Source organism: Myxocyprinus asiaticus, chromosome 29, assembly GCF_019703515.2.
Source record: "Myxocyprinus asiaticus isolate MX2 ecotype Aquarium Trade chromosome 29, UBuf_Myxa_2, whole genome shotgun sequence".
Classification (NCBI taxonomy): domain Eukaryota; kingdom Metazoa; phylum Chordata; class Actinopteri; order Cypriniformes; family Catostomidae; genus Myxocyprinus; species Myxocyprinus asiaticus.
In genome coordinates, this window is record NC_059372.1 from 2,550,856 (window position 1) to 2,566,911 (window position 16,056).

The 16,056-nt window shown below is 37.0% G+C and overlaps 1 long non-coding RNA gene and 2 pseudogenes across 1 annotated transcript; 2 read left to right on the forward strand and 1 right to left on the reverse strand.

Annotated features, from left to right (window-relative positions):
• Positions 1 to 16,056, forward strand: part of LOC127419870 (zinc finger protein ZFP2-like) — an 80,861-nt pseudogene that overhangs the window by 55,281 nt on the left and 9,524 nt on the right.
• Positions 1 to 16,056, forward strand: part of LOC127419885 (zinc finger protein 721-like) — a 169,500-nt pseudogene that overhangs the window by 47,375 nt on the left and 106,069 nt on the right.
• On the reverse strand, positions 2,637 to 3,500 carry LOC127419887 (uncharacterized). The gene is made up of 4 exons (XR_007893742.1): positions 3,383 to 3,500; positions 3,047 to 3,214; positions 2,842 to 2,962; positions 2,637 to 2,757 (listed from the first exon to the last, which is right to left on the reverse strand). It is a non-coding gene; the product is annotated as an uncharacterized LOC127419887 (long non-coding RNA).

Sequence of the window (16,056 nt, forward strand, 5' to 3'; positions counted from 1 at the left end):
AGTGATCATTATCATCCTTATAATTGTTTACATTTAGAATTGTTTTTATTTCTTAATTTGTATTAGTAATTTATTTGCCTGACAGTAAATGGAAAGGTGTTTTAGTTTTTTTTAACCAATTTGTTATTTTAATTGCTTTATCATTTCATTTAAAGTGCAGTTTGAATTTAGAAATGTCTTTGGTTTAAGTTTTTCTTTTTTTAAATAAATGAATTTAATTTTCAATGCAAAATCACTAAAACAAGAATATTCACAGATCCCTCAGTCGAGACAAACATGCCATGGTCCAAATCACTGAGATCACATTTTTTCCCCATTCTAATGGTTGATGTGAACATTAGCTCAAGTTCCTGACCTGTATCTTTATGATTTTTTGCACTGCACCGCTGCCACACGATTGGCTGATTAGATAATCGCATGGATGATTGTTAGTGCCAGACGGGCTGGTTTGAGTATTTCGGTAACTGCTGATCTCCTGGGATTTTCACACACAACAGTCTCTAGAATTTACTCAGAATGGTGCCAGAAACAAAAAAACATCCAATGAGTGGCAGTTCTGTGGGTGGAAACACCTTGTTGATGAGAGAGCTCAACAGAGAATGGCCAGACTGGTTCAACTGACCCAGTCTATGGTAACTCCGATAACCACTCTGTACAATTGTGGGTTGGTGCTGTTTTGGTGGCATGAAGAGGACCTAAACAATATTAGGCAGGTGGTTTTAATGTTGTGGCTGATCGGTGTTTGTGTGTATATGTGTGTGTGGGTGTGTGTGTGTGTGTATATAAAATTGTGAATGAATTGTGAAAAATATTGTCACCAGTAGAGAATGCACAGATGAAGTAGGTTTGTTTCCAAAGATATGTTGCCCTTCACAACTTTTGAAAAGCCATCTTTCAAAAATTTTAATTGCACTTAATTATTTTCAGTGTCATTTTAATTTTTAGTTAAAATCAATAAAAAATAAAGTTCATAGTTTGGAATCAAGTTGTCTTGTGTTATTGTGTAGGCTATTGCTTAACGAAAATTACCCCAAAGTACCACCTAGCGTCCAACCAATGGTAATACCTGTGTTAGTCGGTTTGAACGTGAACACCGCACCTGTGTGAAAATTATGATACCGTGGCAAGTCTAATGATTATGTGTATTTTAAAAAGCTTTGTAATTGATGTTTTTCTCCTCTTTACCTCATCAGTGCTGTTTAAAGTGTCAAGGCTATCTAGCCCCACGGGTGTATTTTAAGTTGATTTGTTTGTTGTATTTAAAGCTTTTTTAAAGTGTTTAAAAGTACCCATTTTAGATTTAGCTTTAAAAAAAAGGTGACTTTAGCTAAAAGGTGAGTAGTTTGCATTCCTGACACAAAACCACGCTTCATTCGGCCCTCGCAGATGCACATATCTGATATGAGCAACATATTTAGTGCCTTTAAAGTGCTGAACGTGAGATGAATACAATAAAATTTGCTTCGGCACTGGCCCAACTTTCACAGAATTTTCAATGCAGGAAACCCTGAAAACGTCACCTGCCAAAGCGGCTAGTAAGAGTAAAAGAAGAAAAACACGCTACTGCTGATTTTAGGGTGGGCGGGTGATCATTTCAATCACTGATGACTATAATCATTAAATGCAGTTATTAGGCTGAATAAAGAGTATAAATAAAAACACTTGCTCAGCAAACATCACAAATTAATACTGGACGTTTGTTGTGTTCTGACATTGAATTAAGGTTCAAGTTGATGTTATGTTTCTCCCTCTTGAATTGATTTTTGTCCATTTACTGTGTTTATTGTAGAGCTGATGGTAGTGAAAGAGAAACGTCAAGAACTGAATAAAGTGGAGGACAAACTTCAGTGTGAGAAACATCATGATTTCACAACTGGAGAAAAATCTTTGAGTTGCTCAAAGACTAAGAAGAATTTATCACCAGAAAAGCATAAAAGAAGAGCAGCCAAAAATACATTCAGCTGCACACAGTGTGGAAAGATTTTCACAAATAAAAGCCGGTTTAATAAACACATGAAAGTTCATATTGGAGAGAAACCTTACACGTGCCATCAGTGTGGGAAAAGTTTTGCATATACAGTTTGTCTCAAAGGTCATCTCCGCTGTCACTCTGGAGAGAGACCATTTGAATGTGAAAAGTGTGGTAAAACATTTGTTTTGAATTCAAGCCTAAGAAAACATATGAGAACTCACACAGATGAGAAGCCTTACAAGTGTTCTTTTTGTGGAAACCGTTTTGCACACCTGTCCTATTTGAAAAAGCACCAGAAAATACATACCTGTGTGGGGGCTCATATGTACTTTGATTGTGGGAAGACCATTATTACAGCAGGCAGTGTGAAACAGCACCAAAGAATTCATGCTGGAGAAAAACCATTCAAGTGCTCACACTGTGAAATGAGTTTCACTCAGTCACAAAACCTGAAAACACATGAGAGAATTCATACTGGAGAAAAACCTTACAAGTGCTCACACTGTGAAAAGAGTTTTACTCAGTCACAAGACCTGAAAAAACATAAGAGAATTCATACTGGAGAAAAACCTTACAAGTGCTTACACTGTGAAAAGAGTTTTACACAGTCGCAAAGCCTAAAAACACACGAGAAAATTCATAGTGGAGAAAAACCTTACAAGTGCTCACACTGTGGAAAGAATTTCACTCGGTTACAAAACCTGAAAACACACAAGAGAATTCATACTGGAGAAAAACCTTACAAATGCTCACACTGTGAAAAGAGATTCACTCAGTCACAAAACCTGAAAAAACACGAGAGAATTCATACTGGAGAAAAACCTTACAAGTGCTCACACTGTAGAAAGAGTTTCAGTTGGTCACAAAACCTGAAAACACACAAGAGAATTCATACTGGAGAAAAACCTTACAAATGCTCATACTGTGAAAAGAGTTTCACTCAGCCACAAAACCTGAAAAAACATGAGAGAATCCATGCTGGAGAAAAACCTTACAAGTGCTCACACTGTGAAAAGAGTTTCACTCAGTCAAAAGACCTGAAAATACACAAGAGAATCCATGCTGGAGAAAAACCTTACAAGTGCTCACACTGTGAAAAGAGTTTCACTCAGTCACATCACCTGAAAACACACGAGAGAATCCATGCTGGAGAAAAACCTTACAAGTGCTCACACTGTGAAAAGAGTTTCACTCAGTCACATCACCTGAAAAAACACGAGAGAATTCATACTGGAGAAAAACCTTACAAGTGCTCACACTGTGAAAAGAGTTTCACTCAGTCACATCACCTGAAAAAACACAAGAGAATTCATACTGAAGAAAAACCTTACAAATGCTCACACCGTAGAAAGAGTTTCACTCATTCACAAGACCTGAAAAAACACAAGAGAATTCATACTGGAGAAAAACCTTACAAGTGCTCACACTGTGAAAAGAGTTTCACTCCTTCACAAGACCTGGAAACACATGAGAGAATCCAAACTGGAGAGAAATCATACAACTGCTCTTCATGTGAGAAAAGTTTCAGGGCAGCAAGTAATCTACATAGACATGTAAAAAAATAATTGCCCAAGTAGACACACTGAGCAAAAATCATCTTCATGTCCAACAAGATTAAGTAAATATTTGGAAAGATGAACCCAAAGATGAAATTTTTCCAAAATGAGTAGCATCCTCTAAGAAAATTAGTGTTGTTTCGTTTGTGAACGAATCAGTCTTTTTAAACCAATCCTTTAAGTGAACAAATCGTTCCCATTCATCTCCATACACTGACTTAGATTCGAGGATTCGAGTGCGGGAGTAATTATTGGTTTCACCGGCTGAATTAATACACCAATGAATCAGTTGTGTCCGTTGTTTGAGTCTGATTGATATACAGTATGTATTCTTTGTATTGAACTAAGAGGTCAGTGTGTGATGTTTTGATCTTCTATTAGTCATGTGTCCTCTCATCATGCAGATTCGCAGTTCAGAGTTCACCAAACTTAAACTTTCGATATGCTGCGTAGTATGAAATTTCTTCGATGAGGTTGCCATTATTGATTGAGTACATATAAAATCAGTGTTCAAAATGATCTTTACCTTACCCAGATTCACTACGGTAAGTCTACAAAAAGAATAAGTATTTTTAGCTGTCGGGTCAGAGTTGGTGCGAAATCGCAGGCTTATGTCAGTTGTCCTTGCATCTTTACATCATGTCCATAAACGTAGAAAAGAAGTACAGGTTGTCATGTGTTCTGGTGGGGGAAGTGATGCTGTTAAGTCACAGTTCTGGACAGCATTGCAGCAGTCCGGTTGGACGTTTATCTGTTACTGTTTGGCAGAGTTTTTTACTTGCTAAAATGCTTGGATATATTTTCTTGTGGAGTTTTTGAAGTTTAAATTGCTTTTCATGCTTTTATGAATTGAACATTACTCATGTGTTTACTGCTTCTGATGTATCTACTTTTACCAGGGAAAATCCCTGTAACATGTTTACTGACATTCATGACTTCTGATAACTGAATAATATTGCTGTTGTTTTGAGGTTCCCTAAGTGTGTGTGTGTATGTATGTCCGCCACCGTTTTCTGGTAAAAAGCCACTAAATGTGAAGTTTCTACATTGTAGTTCTCAAGTTGTTTATAATGTACCAATTTTATAGCACAGCAATGTACTTATTAATTTGTTTAGTGTATTAACATGAAACTATTATTTTGCACATTTCTGCATATTATTTTATGTTATGTTTTAAAGTATATTTCATCCCCATCATTATTGAATCCTCATTTTTGGTTAGTTTTCTGTTTTATTGTGTGCAGTGCATAGATGTACTATTGTAGTATTACGGTTTACTTGCATTATCGTCTGAGGCTGTACAGTAGTATATAAAAATAATAAACTTTTCAACTAGAGTTGATGTCCAGGTAATGAGATTTATCCGTGCAGGAAAACACGTAACATGTAACAGCCCAAAACACAACACATGTAAAGTGTTAAAATTTTAGGTTTCAAGCACAGATGTCACTAGAGAGCACAAAGTTATGTAGTGCAGCTTTAAAAATAGGCTATAATATTTTTGAATGTATATACACTCACTGAGCACTGTACACCTACTTATTTGTGCGATTATCTAATCAGCCTATATTGTGGCAGCAGCGCAATGCATAAAATTATGCCAGTAATGGTCAGGAGCTTCAGTTAATGTTCAGATCAACCATCAGAATGTGGGAAAAAATTTGATCTTAGTGACCGTGGGATGATTGTTGGTGCCAGACGGGCTGGTTTGAGTGTCTCAGTAACTGTTGATATCTTGGGAATTTCACGCACAACAGTCTCTAGAGTTTACTCAGAATGGTGCCAAAAACAAAAAACATCAAGTGAGCGGCAGTTATGCAGTCGGAAATGCCTTGTTGATAAGAGAGGTCAACGGAGAATGGCCAGACTAGTTCAAGCTGACAGAAAGGCTACAGTAACTCGGGTAACCACTCTGTACAATTGTAGTGAGCAGAATAGCATCTCAGAATGCATGACACGTCGAACGTTGAGGCAGATGGGCTACAACAGCAGAAGACCACGTTGCCACTTTATTAGGACCATAGTGTTCCTAATAAAGTGCTGAGTGTGTGCATATATACACTGGTGGCCAAAAGTTTGGAAAAATGTACAAATTTTGCTCTTATGGAAAGAAATTGGTACTTTTCATTCACCAAAGTGGCATTCAACTGATCACAATGTATAATCAGGACATTAAAAACGTGAAAAATTACTATTACAATTAAAAAGAAATCTTCTTAAACTACTTCAAAAGTTCTCATCAAAAAATCCTCCACATGCAGCAATAACAGCTCTGCAGATCCTTGTTATTCTAGTTGTCAGTTTGTCCAGATACTCAGGTGACATTTCACCCCACGCTTCCTGTAGCACTTGCCATAGATGTGTCTGTCTTGTCAGGCACTTCTCACGCACCTTACAGTCTAGCTGATCCCACAAAACTCAATGGGGTTAAAATCCATAACACTCTTTTCCAATTATCTTTTGTCAAATGCCTGTTTCTTTGCCCACTCTAACCTTTTCTTTTTATTTTTTTGTTTCAAAAGTGGCTTTTTCTTTGCAGTTCTTCCCATAAGGCCTGCACCCCTGAGTCTTCTCTTTACTGTTGTACATGAAACTGTTGTTGAGCGGGTAGAATTCAATGAAGCTGTCAGCTGAGGACATGTGAGGCGTCTGTTTCTCAAACTAGAGACTCTGATGTACTTATCCTCTTGTTTAGTTGTACATTGGGGACTGTTACATATTTTCTGTCCTTGTTAGAGCCAGATGTCTTTAAAGCCAGATGCCTTTTGTCTTTGAAGACTGTAGTGTACACCTTTGTATGAAATCTTAATTTCTTTTGGCAATTTCAAGAATTGTATAGCCTTCATCCCTCAAAACAATGATTGACTGATGAGTTTCTAGAGAAAGCCATTTTTGACCTAATATTGACCTTAAAACATGCAAGTCTGTTGAATACTGTGGCAACTCAAAATGCTATTTGTATAGCACCTTTCATAACACACATCATTTCAAATAAGCTTTACAGAAAATCATGCATTAACAGAAAATGAAACTGTTATATCTATAATGTCTTAGTCATCATTGTGGAGTTTGATAAAATATGATTGTGAATTGTGTTTAAAAATAAGTACTTAAATAATTATTGTATTTAGAAACCCAGTGAGCAAGCCGAAGGCGACTGTGGCAAGGAACAAAAAACTCCATAAGATGTTAGTTAATGGAGAAAAATAACCTTCGGAGAAACCAGGCTCATTGTGGGGCCAATTCCCCTCTGGCTAATATCATGAATATAATGCCAGTATTACTTAATTATGTATAGTGCAAGTCATGGTTAAAATGATTTAACTAAGTGTTAAGGGTCAGTGTTTAAACAAAGATTTTATAAGAGCTGTAAAATTAATGACTAATGTCTTTGAAGTTCATCCTGGATTAAGTGCAGAAATTCACATAGATGCACTGTGCTTTGTTAGTTGGCTGATGAAGGGTTTTCTTGGCAATTAACTGATAGTCTGTGTGTTCCATTATAAGAGTGTAGTCTGTCATTAGACAGAGGTGATGCAGGCAGTGATCAGTGAGGTGCATCGCAGTTCATCCGGCTGGTAATTTCGGTGAGGTCTATCCTAAATCCAAGGTTCAGGCAATGGCAAATGATGTATCCCATGTTTTATGGCATCAGTTCATCTTCTGAAGTCCATCGTAATAGACTGAAGTGATGTTTGGCTGGCACCAGCTGTATTTTGTCGTCATCACTCAGAGACACGTAGCAGTGGAGTCCAACACGAAGCAGGAATGAAGCTGGATCCCGCCGCTTCTGGTGACCTCAGGGTAGGAGTCCCAAGGTTGAGACAGGGATACAAATAGAATAGTATTAGCATAGATGCCATTCAGTTTATTGCAGAGTTATAGATCATGATCAATGTTTCTGGTTTCTGGTTCCGGCAGACCTAACTAAAGCAGCCTAATTGTGAGTTGAAGGATAAATTAGGGCTAAAAGCCTGGCTAAATAGATGAGTCTTTAGTCTAGACTTAAACTGAGTGAGTGTGTTTGCATCTCGAACAGTGTTAGGGAGACTATTTCATAGTTTAGGGGCCAAATATGAAAAGGATCTACCTCCTTTTGTCGATTTTGATATTCTAAGGACTATTAACAGGCCAGACTTTTTCGATCGTAATGAACGTGATGGAATATAGCGTGGTAGAAGGTCACTTAAGTACTGCGGAGCTAGACCATTCAAAGCTTTGTACATAGTTAACATAATTTTTAAATTAATACGAAATTTAACAGGTAACCAATGTAATGATGATAAAATGGGGCTAATATGATCATATTTCTTGGTTCTAGTCAGCACTCTGGCTGCTACATTTTGAACCAGTTAAGGTTTATTTATTGATCTTGCAGGATATCCTCCCAGTAATGCATTACAATAATCTAGTCTTGAGGTCATGAACCCATGAATTTGTTTTTCGGCATCAGCAACAGAGAGAATGTGTCGTAATTAGCAATATTTCTTAGGTGGAAGAATGCTGTTCTACAAACATTGGTAATTTTATTTTCAAAGGACAGATTGGTATCAAATATAACACCTAAGTTCTTCGCTGTTGAAGATGATGTGAACAGTACATCCATCGAGAGTCAAATTTTATTTTAGCAGCTTGTTTCTAGAGGTTTTTGGTCCAATAATTAGGACCTCTGTTTTGTCAGAATTGAGTAGAAGGAAATTTCTGGCCATCCAATCTTATCATTGGCATAACAGTGGAAATTTATTCCACGTTTCCTGATAATATCTCCCAGGGGAAGCATATATAAGAAGAAAAGCAGAGGCCCTAAAACTGGTCCCTGTGGCACTCCATACGTTTGTTTGGTTTGACAATTCCTCATTTACATAGACAAAGTGGGAGTGGTCTGCTAAATAGGACCTAAACCATGCTAATGCAAGTCCACAAATGCCAACATAATTCTCTAGCCTATTCAAGAGAATGTTGTGATCTGTCGTGTCGAAGGCAGCACCAAGATCTAAAAGCGCTAGAAGTGAAATGCAGCCGCGATCAGATGATAAGTGCAAGTCATTTGTAACTCTGATAAGTGCAGTCTTTGTACTGTGATGGGGCTTAAATCCTGACTGAAATTGTTCATATATACTATTTCTCTTTAGAAATGAACATAGTTGGTAGGACACTACCTTTTCTAGTATTTTCGACATAAACGGGAGATTTGAAATTGGTCTATAATTAGCCAGTTCTCCAGGATCAAGTTGTGGCTTCTTAATAAGCGGTTTGATAACTGCCATTTTGAAGTTTATTTGGACATGTCCTAAGGATAGTGAGGAGTTTATAATATTAAGAAGAGGTTCTGAGATTACAGGGAATACCTCTTTTAAGAGCTTAGTTGGTATTGGCTCTAACATACACTACCGGTCAAAAGTTTTGAAGCACTTGACTGAAATGTTTCTCATGATCTTAAAAATCTTTTGATCTGAAGCCGTATGCTTAAATGTTTGAAATTAGTTTTGTAGACAAAAATATAATTGTGCCACCATATTAATTTATTTCATTATAAAACTAAAATGTAATTAAAAAAAAGTTTTTGAAACTGATGACTTGGACCAAATAATAAAGAAAAGCAGCCAATAAGTGCCCAACATAGAGGGGAACTCCTTCAGTACTGTTTAAAAAGCATCCCAGGGTGATACCTCAAGAAGTTGGTTGAGAAAATGTCATGAGTACATGTCTGCAAATTCTAGGCAAAGGATGACTACTTTGAAGATGCTTAAATATAACACAGTTTTGATTTATTTAGGATTTTGTTTAGTCACAACATAATTCCCATAGTTCCATTTATGTTATTCCATAGTTTTAATGACTTTACTATTATTCTAAAATGTGAAAAAAAAAAAAAAAAAAAATTATAATAAAGAATGAGTAAGTGTTTCAAAACTTTTGACCGGTAGTGTACATGTTGTGGCTTTTGATGTTTCAATAAGTTTTCGCTCTTCATGACCTATGACAGCGAAGGATTGAAGTTGCACATGAGGAAAATTATGAGACACTGTTTTCTGAGGTACTGTGACAGATTGCATAATTCTGATTATTTAAATTTTATCAGTAAAGAAATTCATGAAGTCATTACTCTTGTGCTATGACGGAATATCTGGTTCAGTTGAGGGTTTAACCCTATGCGAACGTTAATCCTAACCAATTTAGCCACAGTACTGAATAAACACCTAGGATTGTTGTGGCTATTTTCTATGAGTTGCTGTAAAATATGCTGACCTAGCAGCTTTTAGTGCCTGTCTGTAGCTACAGACACTATCCTTTCATGCACTGCGAAATATCTCTAACTTTGTATTCTTCCACTTGTGCTCCATTTTCTGAGCAGCTCTCTTGAGAGCATGAGTGTGATCATTGTACCATGGTGCGGAGCTTTTTTCTTTAATCGAAGGGGGCGACACTATCAAGAGTGCTAGAGATGACTGTATTTATATTTTCTGTTATTACATCAAGTTCTTCTAGACTTTGGGGCTTATTGAGTGTATGAGATAGATCTGGAAGATTATTAGTGAAACTATCTTTAGTGATCGAAAGAATAGTTCTACCTGAACGATAGCGTGGGGAAGATTGAGTAACATTAGCTGATCGCAGCATACAAGAGACGAGGTAATGATCCAAGATGCCATCGCTCTGTGCCAGTATTTCTATAGTATCAACATCAACTCCATATGACAGAATTAAATCTTGCGTATGATTATTACGATGAGTTGGTCCTGTCACATTTTGTCTGACTCCAAGAGAGTTGAGAATATCGGTAAATGCTAATCCCAATGTGTCATTTTCATTATTTATGTGAATGTTGAAGTCACCAACAATTAAAGCTCTATCAACAGTAACTACAAGATCTGATAAAAAATGAGCAAATTCACCAAGGAAATCAGAATAAGGCCCGGGTGATCTATATACTGTAGCAAGGGCAAAATATATTTATATATGCATATGTGGATGCATTTGCATCAGAACTAATAACAATGCAATAACAATTGTGTGTGTGTCATATATATTAAAATTTTTATATTACAACAATTCTAATACACTTTTTTATTTTCACTCTATGGTGATATTAAAAAAATAACATATTTTATTGTTAATTTAATTCATTTCTCTAACCATGCATTATAATGAAGGCTTTGTGAAATTGCAACTTTTTGAATTATAGATTTGAATGAAAGCAGATACATCAACACTTTTGTTCATCATTTCATGCGACTCAGTCCTGCTAAATTTGTTTGAAATAACATGTGAGGTACAACACAGTCATATCACTTACGAGATATAGCTCTAAAATCAAAATGATCTTGCTAAATAATTTGAACACTGACTACGACCGCATTAATATTAGAGTTGAATCTTCGCCATAGTTGGATTAGTAATTTTGCCCTCAGCTCATGTTTTCAACAAGACTAAAATAACAACATGCTGCATGCTCAGTCTGACTCATACTACATCTGTTTGCAAAGAACTGTGAGGTACAACACAATTTCATATTACTTACGAGCCACAGCACTATAATCAAAATGATCAGGATGAACTATTTTAAAACACATTTCCTATCATGTACACTTAGAAAAGATCCAATGAGAGTTGATTATGGGCGGAGCGACACGTATAGCCCCGCTCCATATGTAGCCCCGCCCCGTTCTGCAAGCTGCAGCCAGCGATACTTGAGCGCGTGCAAACTCCAGTCCAGTAGGAGACGGAAAAGCGCCATTAAACACAAGAAGAAGAAGAATTTGTCTGTAAGCGTTTGAATGTGTTTCACTTCATTTGTGAGTTTATGTTTGTGTTTTTCTGTCTTTGGCGTTTTAATGATCGTAATAGAAGATTATTATCGTCGTTTGTGGCGGTTTTGTGACTCTTTAAAATATTCAGTTTCGGGAGAAACGAACAAAAAACTTCGGAGCCCCTTCAGGGGGAATTTGTTTTCTGAAATAGTTTTACTTTCCCTCGCAATACATTTACCATGATTTTACTACAGTAACCATATTTTAACCATGATATTCGTAGTGAAACTATAATACTATAGGAAAACGAATACTGTGCTTTAAAAAACATAATTTTGTGATTATTATGGATTTACTACAATAACTATAGTTTAACTATGATTACTGTGGTAGTTTAACCATTGTATTTGTAATAAAACTAAAGTAATCACAAGATTAACCATAGATAATCTATATTAAAACATGGTTTTGGTCCCAAAGAAACTAAAACAAACATGGCCCACCTCAGTCATGTTTACTACAATATTACTATAGTAAAACCATGTTTCAGACCAAAAAACAAAAACATTACACTGTCATGGTAACTACTATAGTAAAGCCGTGATTTTTCTATTGTATGTTTTTATTTTACTATAGATTTATCATGGTTAATCTTGTGATTACTATGGTTTTACTTCAAATACCATGATTAAACTACTACAGTAACCACAGTTAAACTATGGTATTTGTGGTCAAACCATAATAACACAAAATTAACCACAGTTTTCATTTTCCTGTGTTATTACTATGGTGTCACTTTGAATATCGTGGTTAAAATATGGATATTGTAGTAAAATCATGGTAAATTTATTGTGAGGGAACACAAAACTTGATCAGTATCAGGCCAGAGAGAGGGTGAAAAATGTTTTAATGCAGAAAACTTTAACTTTATTAGTGGACCTGACGGAAGACAATAAAACTATATAAAGAGCATTTCATGAACCCTTTAACATAATTGAAAAATGTATTTTAAAATTATGCCATTTTAAAACAGAGTTTCAATGTACTAAATTATAGAGTTTGTTAGTGGCATCAACCAAACAACCATTTTTGATATAAAATGAAAAAAAGCTTATTTTAGCAATTGTTGCAATGCCTTTAATAAATTCAAATAAAAAATTGAACTTTTGAAACAATCTGTATTTACATTAGTGCTACACATGAGTACTAGAACATAGTGTAGAAAAAACCGGCTCCCAAAGTCACCAAAATGTAACAATAAAACCCAAAATTAATTTTCCCATATGCATCCACACTTCAGTCCAGTAGGAGACGGAAAAGCCCCGTTAAACACAAGAAGATGAAAGAACTAATTTCAGTACGTGTTCAATGTGTTTAACTTGATTTGTGGGATTTTTATTTGCTTTGATGTGTATTTTGCTGTGCATGTTAATTTTTAAAGATAGTAAAATAATCTTATCGCCGTATGTAGCAGTTTTGTGATGGATGCTTTAAAATATACAGTTTCAGGGGAAACGAGCAGAAATGTGAGAATATCATGTTTCATTTCTGATAAATGAGCTCGTTAAATTCATCGGCTGATTGTAAATTAGTTAAATGAAGGCGAGTATATGTTAAAGTCTGTTATAATATCTGATAATATTCCTGCTGTCAGGAAAATGAAACCAAACTCCAAGCACACATTTATATTTATAGGCTACCATATCAGAAACAAAGTTATTTAACAGAGCTGTATATAATCCTATAATAATCTTTTTGAGTTTGATGAATGTCAGTCCATTATAATGATGACTTGTATTCATATGTTCATCATGAGAGAGCAGGTGGATGTGATCTGCTGTAAATCAGTAGGAACTGATCTGTCCATGCTGGATCATGATGATTTCATCACAGAAATCTCTCCGCTGAAGAAAGAGGTGACGTCACTGAACACAAAGCTGATGGAGAGAGATGAAAGGTTTCAGGTTAAACATTCATTTCATCCTGAAAGTTGAGATTGTAAGCTTTCAAATGTTGTGATATGATGAACAGTACAGATGTGATTGTGTTTGTCAGGAGCTGGAAAAGGTTTCCTGTCAATCTTCAGTGTGTGTGACTGATGGGAACTCCACAGAATGTCAGGATTCAGTGTGGAGCGGCAGAGATCAGTCCACATCACAGCGACTGCTGGACAAACTCTCTGAACAGAGATCCAGAAAGACACAGGACTCACAGCTCACTTTACTCTGTTCTACTGACGATAATCAGGGTGATCAAACCTCCACAGAGTCTCTGACTTCTGTCTGTAACGCTGGAGAACAGCAGATGCTGCAGACACCAGTGAAGATCAAAGTAAAGCAGGAGGAGATAAAAGAAGAGGAACAACAGAGTAATGATGATGATGATCAAACCAACACAGAGTCTCTGACTTCTGTCTGTAATGCTGGAGAACAGCAGGTGCTGCAGATACCAGTGAAGATGTGTTCAGTGAAGCTGCTGGACTGCAGGAACCTGATGAAGATGAGAGGAGAAATCAAAGTAGAGGAACAACAGAGTAATGAAGATGATGATGATGATCAAACCCCCACAGAGTCTCTGGCTTCTGTGTGTAATGCTGGAGAACAGCAGATGCTGCAGATACCAGTGAAGATCGAAGTGAAGCAGGAGGAGATAAAAGAAGAAAACACAGTAGAGGAACAACAGAGTAATGAAGATGATTATGTTTCTTCCGGTATGTTTCTTCCTTTAATGATTTACATTTTCATGTCAATCGATTGTCATTTTATAAGTCATTTTATCACTCAAAATACTTCCCTGCTGTTTTTATTTTTAAGTGCTCAGTTTAAAAAGGTGCTTGTACTACAGTGTTTTTGCACTGCTTTTTACCAGCGGCGCTGCACGTTTTTGCATCCACAGTGTAACAGCGGGGAAAAAGAAAATAAATGTGATGATGTGTGCTTGCAATCCAACTTAAGAAAAAGAAAGCTGCAGATAATGAATAAAGCACACTTTATTATTCTATTTCATTGTCCTGTGTGGGTTGGATTTCTAGGCCAGTGGTTCTCAACTGGTTTTGCTTTGAGACCCAAATTTTACAATGGACATCAAGTAGCGACCCACCATAGTAAAGAACATAACCTGTATTTAAATAGTCATGAAACACTAAACTTCATTTACTGAGATGTTAACAGATATGTACAATGATGAGGCAAAACATTATGACCACTCACAGTTGAAGCAAATATCGTTAATCGTCTCCTAACAAGGCCACATGTCAAGGTCTGGGTAGATTAGATGTTAACGAACAATCAGTTCTCATTGTCAACGTGTTGAATGCAGGAAAAATAGGCAGGAGTGACTTTGACAAGGGCCACATTTTTATGGACAGACGACTGGGTCAGAGCATCTCTGAAACGGCTTGTGGGGTGCTCCTGGTCAGCAGCATTGAGTACCTACCGACAGTGGTCCAAGGAGGGACAAACCGGCAACAGGGTGTTGGGCACCCAAGGCTCATCGATGCGCGAGGTGAACGAAAGCTATCCCATTTGGTCTGAACTGACAGAAGGTCTACTGTGGCAAAAATCGCAACATTTTTTAATGATGGTTACGGGAGGAATGTGTTACAACATGCAGTGCATCGCACCTTGCTGCGTATGGGTCTGCGTGACCGCAGACTGGTCAGAGTGCCAATGATGATCCCTGTCCCCCGTCAAAAGCGCCTACAATGGGCACGCAAGCGTCGAAGTGGACCATGAAGCAGTGGAAGAAGGTCGCCTGGTCTGATGAGACCTGTTTTCTTTTACATCTTGTGGACAGCCTTGTCCATAGGTGAGACCATGGATGGCTTCTTATTTCTGTGGTTAGATTGATATAGATACATTTGAATTCAGAAGTTTACATACACCTTACCCAAATACATTTAAACTCAGTTTTTCCTGACATTGAATAGTAGAAAACATTCCCTGTCTTAGATCAGTTAGGACACTATTTTAAGAATGTGAAATTTCAGAATAATAGTAGAAAGAATGATTTATTTCAGCTTTTATTTCTTTATTCACATTCCCAGTGGGTCAGAAGTTTACATACACTTTGTTAGTATTTGGTAGCATTGCCTTTAAATTGTTTAACTTGGGTCAAATGTTTTGGGTAGCCTTCCACAAGCTTCTCACAATAAGTTGCTGGAATTTTGGTCCATTCCTCCAGACAGAACTGGTTTGTCAGGTTTGTAGGCCTCATTGCTCGCACATGCTTTTTCAGTTCTGCCCACAAATTTTATATCAGATTGAGGTCCGGGGTCTATGATGGCCACTCCAGTACCTTGACTTTGTTGTCCTTAACCCATTTTGCCACAACTTTGGAGGTATGTTTGGGGTCATTGTCCATTTGGAAGACCCATTTGCGACCGAGCTTTAACTTCCTGGCTAATTTCTTGAGATGTTGCTTCAATATATCCAAATAATTTTCCTTCCTCATAATGCCATCTGTTTTGTGAAGTGCACCAGTCCCTCCTGCAGCAAAGCACCCCCACAACATGATGCATCCACCCCCGTGCTTCATGGTTGGGATGGTGATCTTCGGCTTGCAAGCCTCACCCTTTTACCTCCAAACATAACGATGGTCATTATGGCCATTTTGTTTCATCAGACCAGAGAACATTTCTCTAAAAAGTAAGTTCTTTGTACCAATGTGCACTTGCCAACTGTAGTCTAGCTTTTTTATGGCGGTTTTTGAGCATTGGCTTATTCCTTGCTGAGCAGCCTTTCAGGTTATGTTGATACAGGACTCATTTTACTGTGGA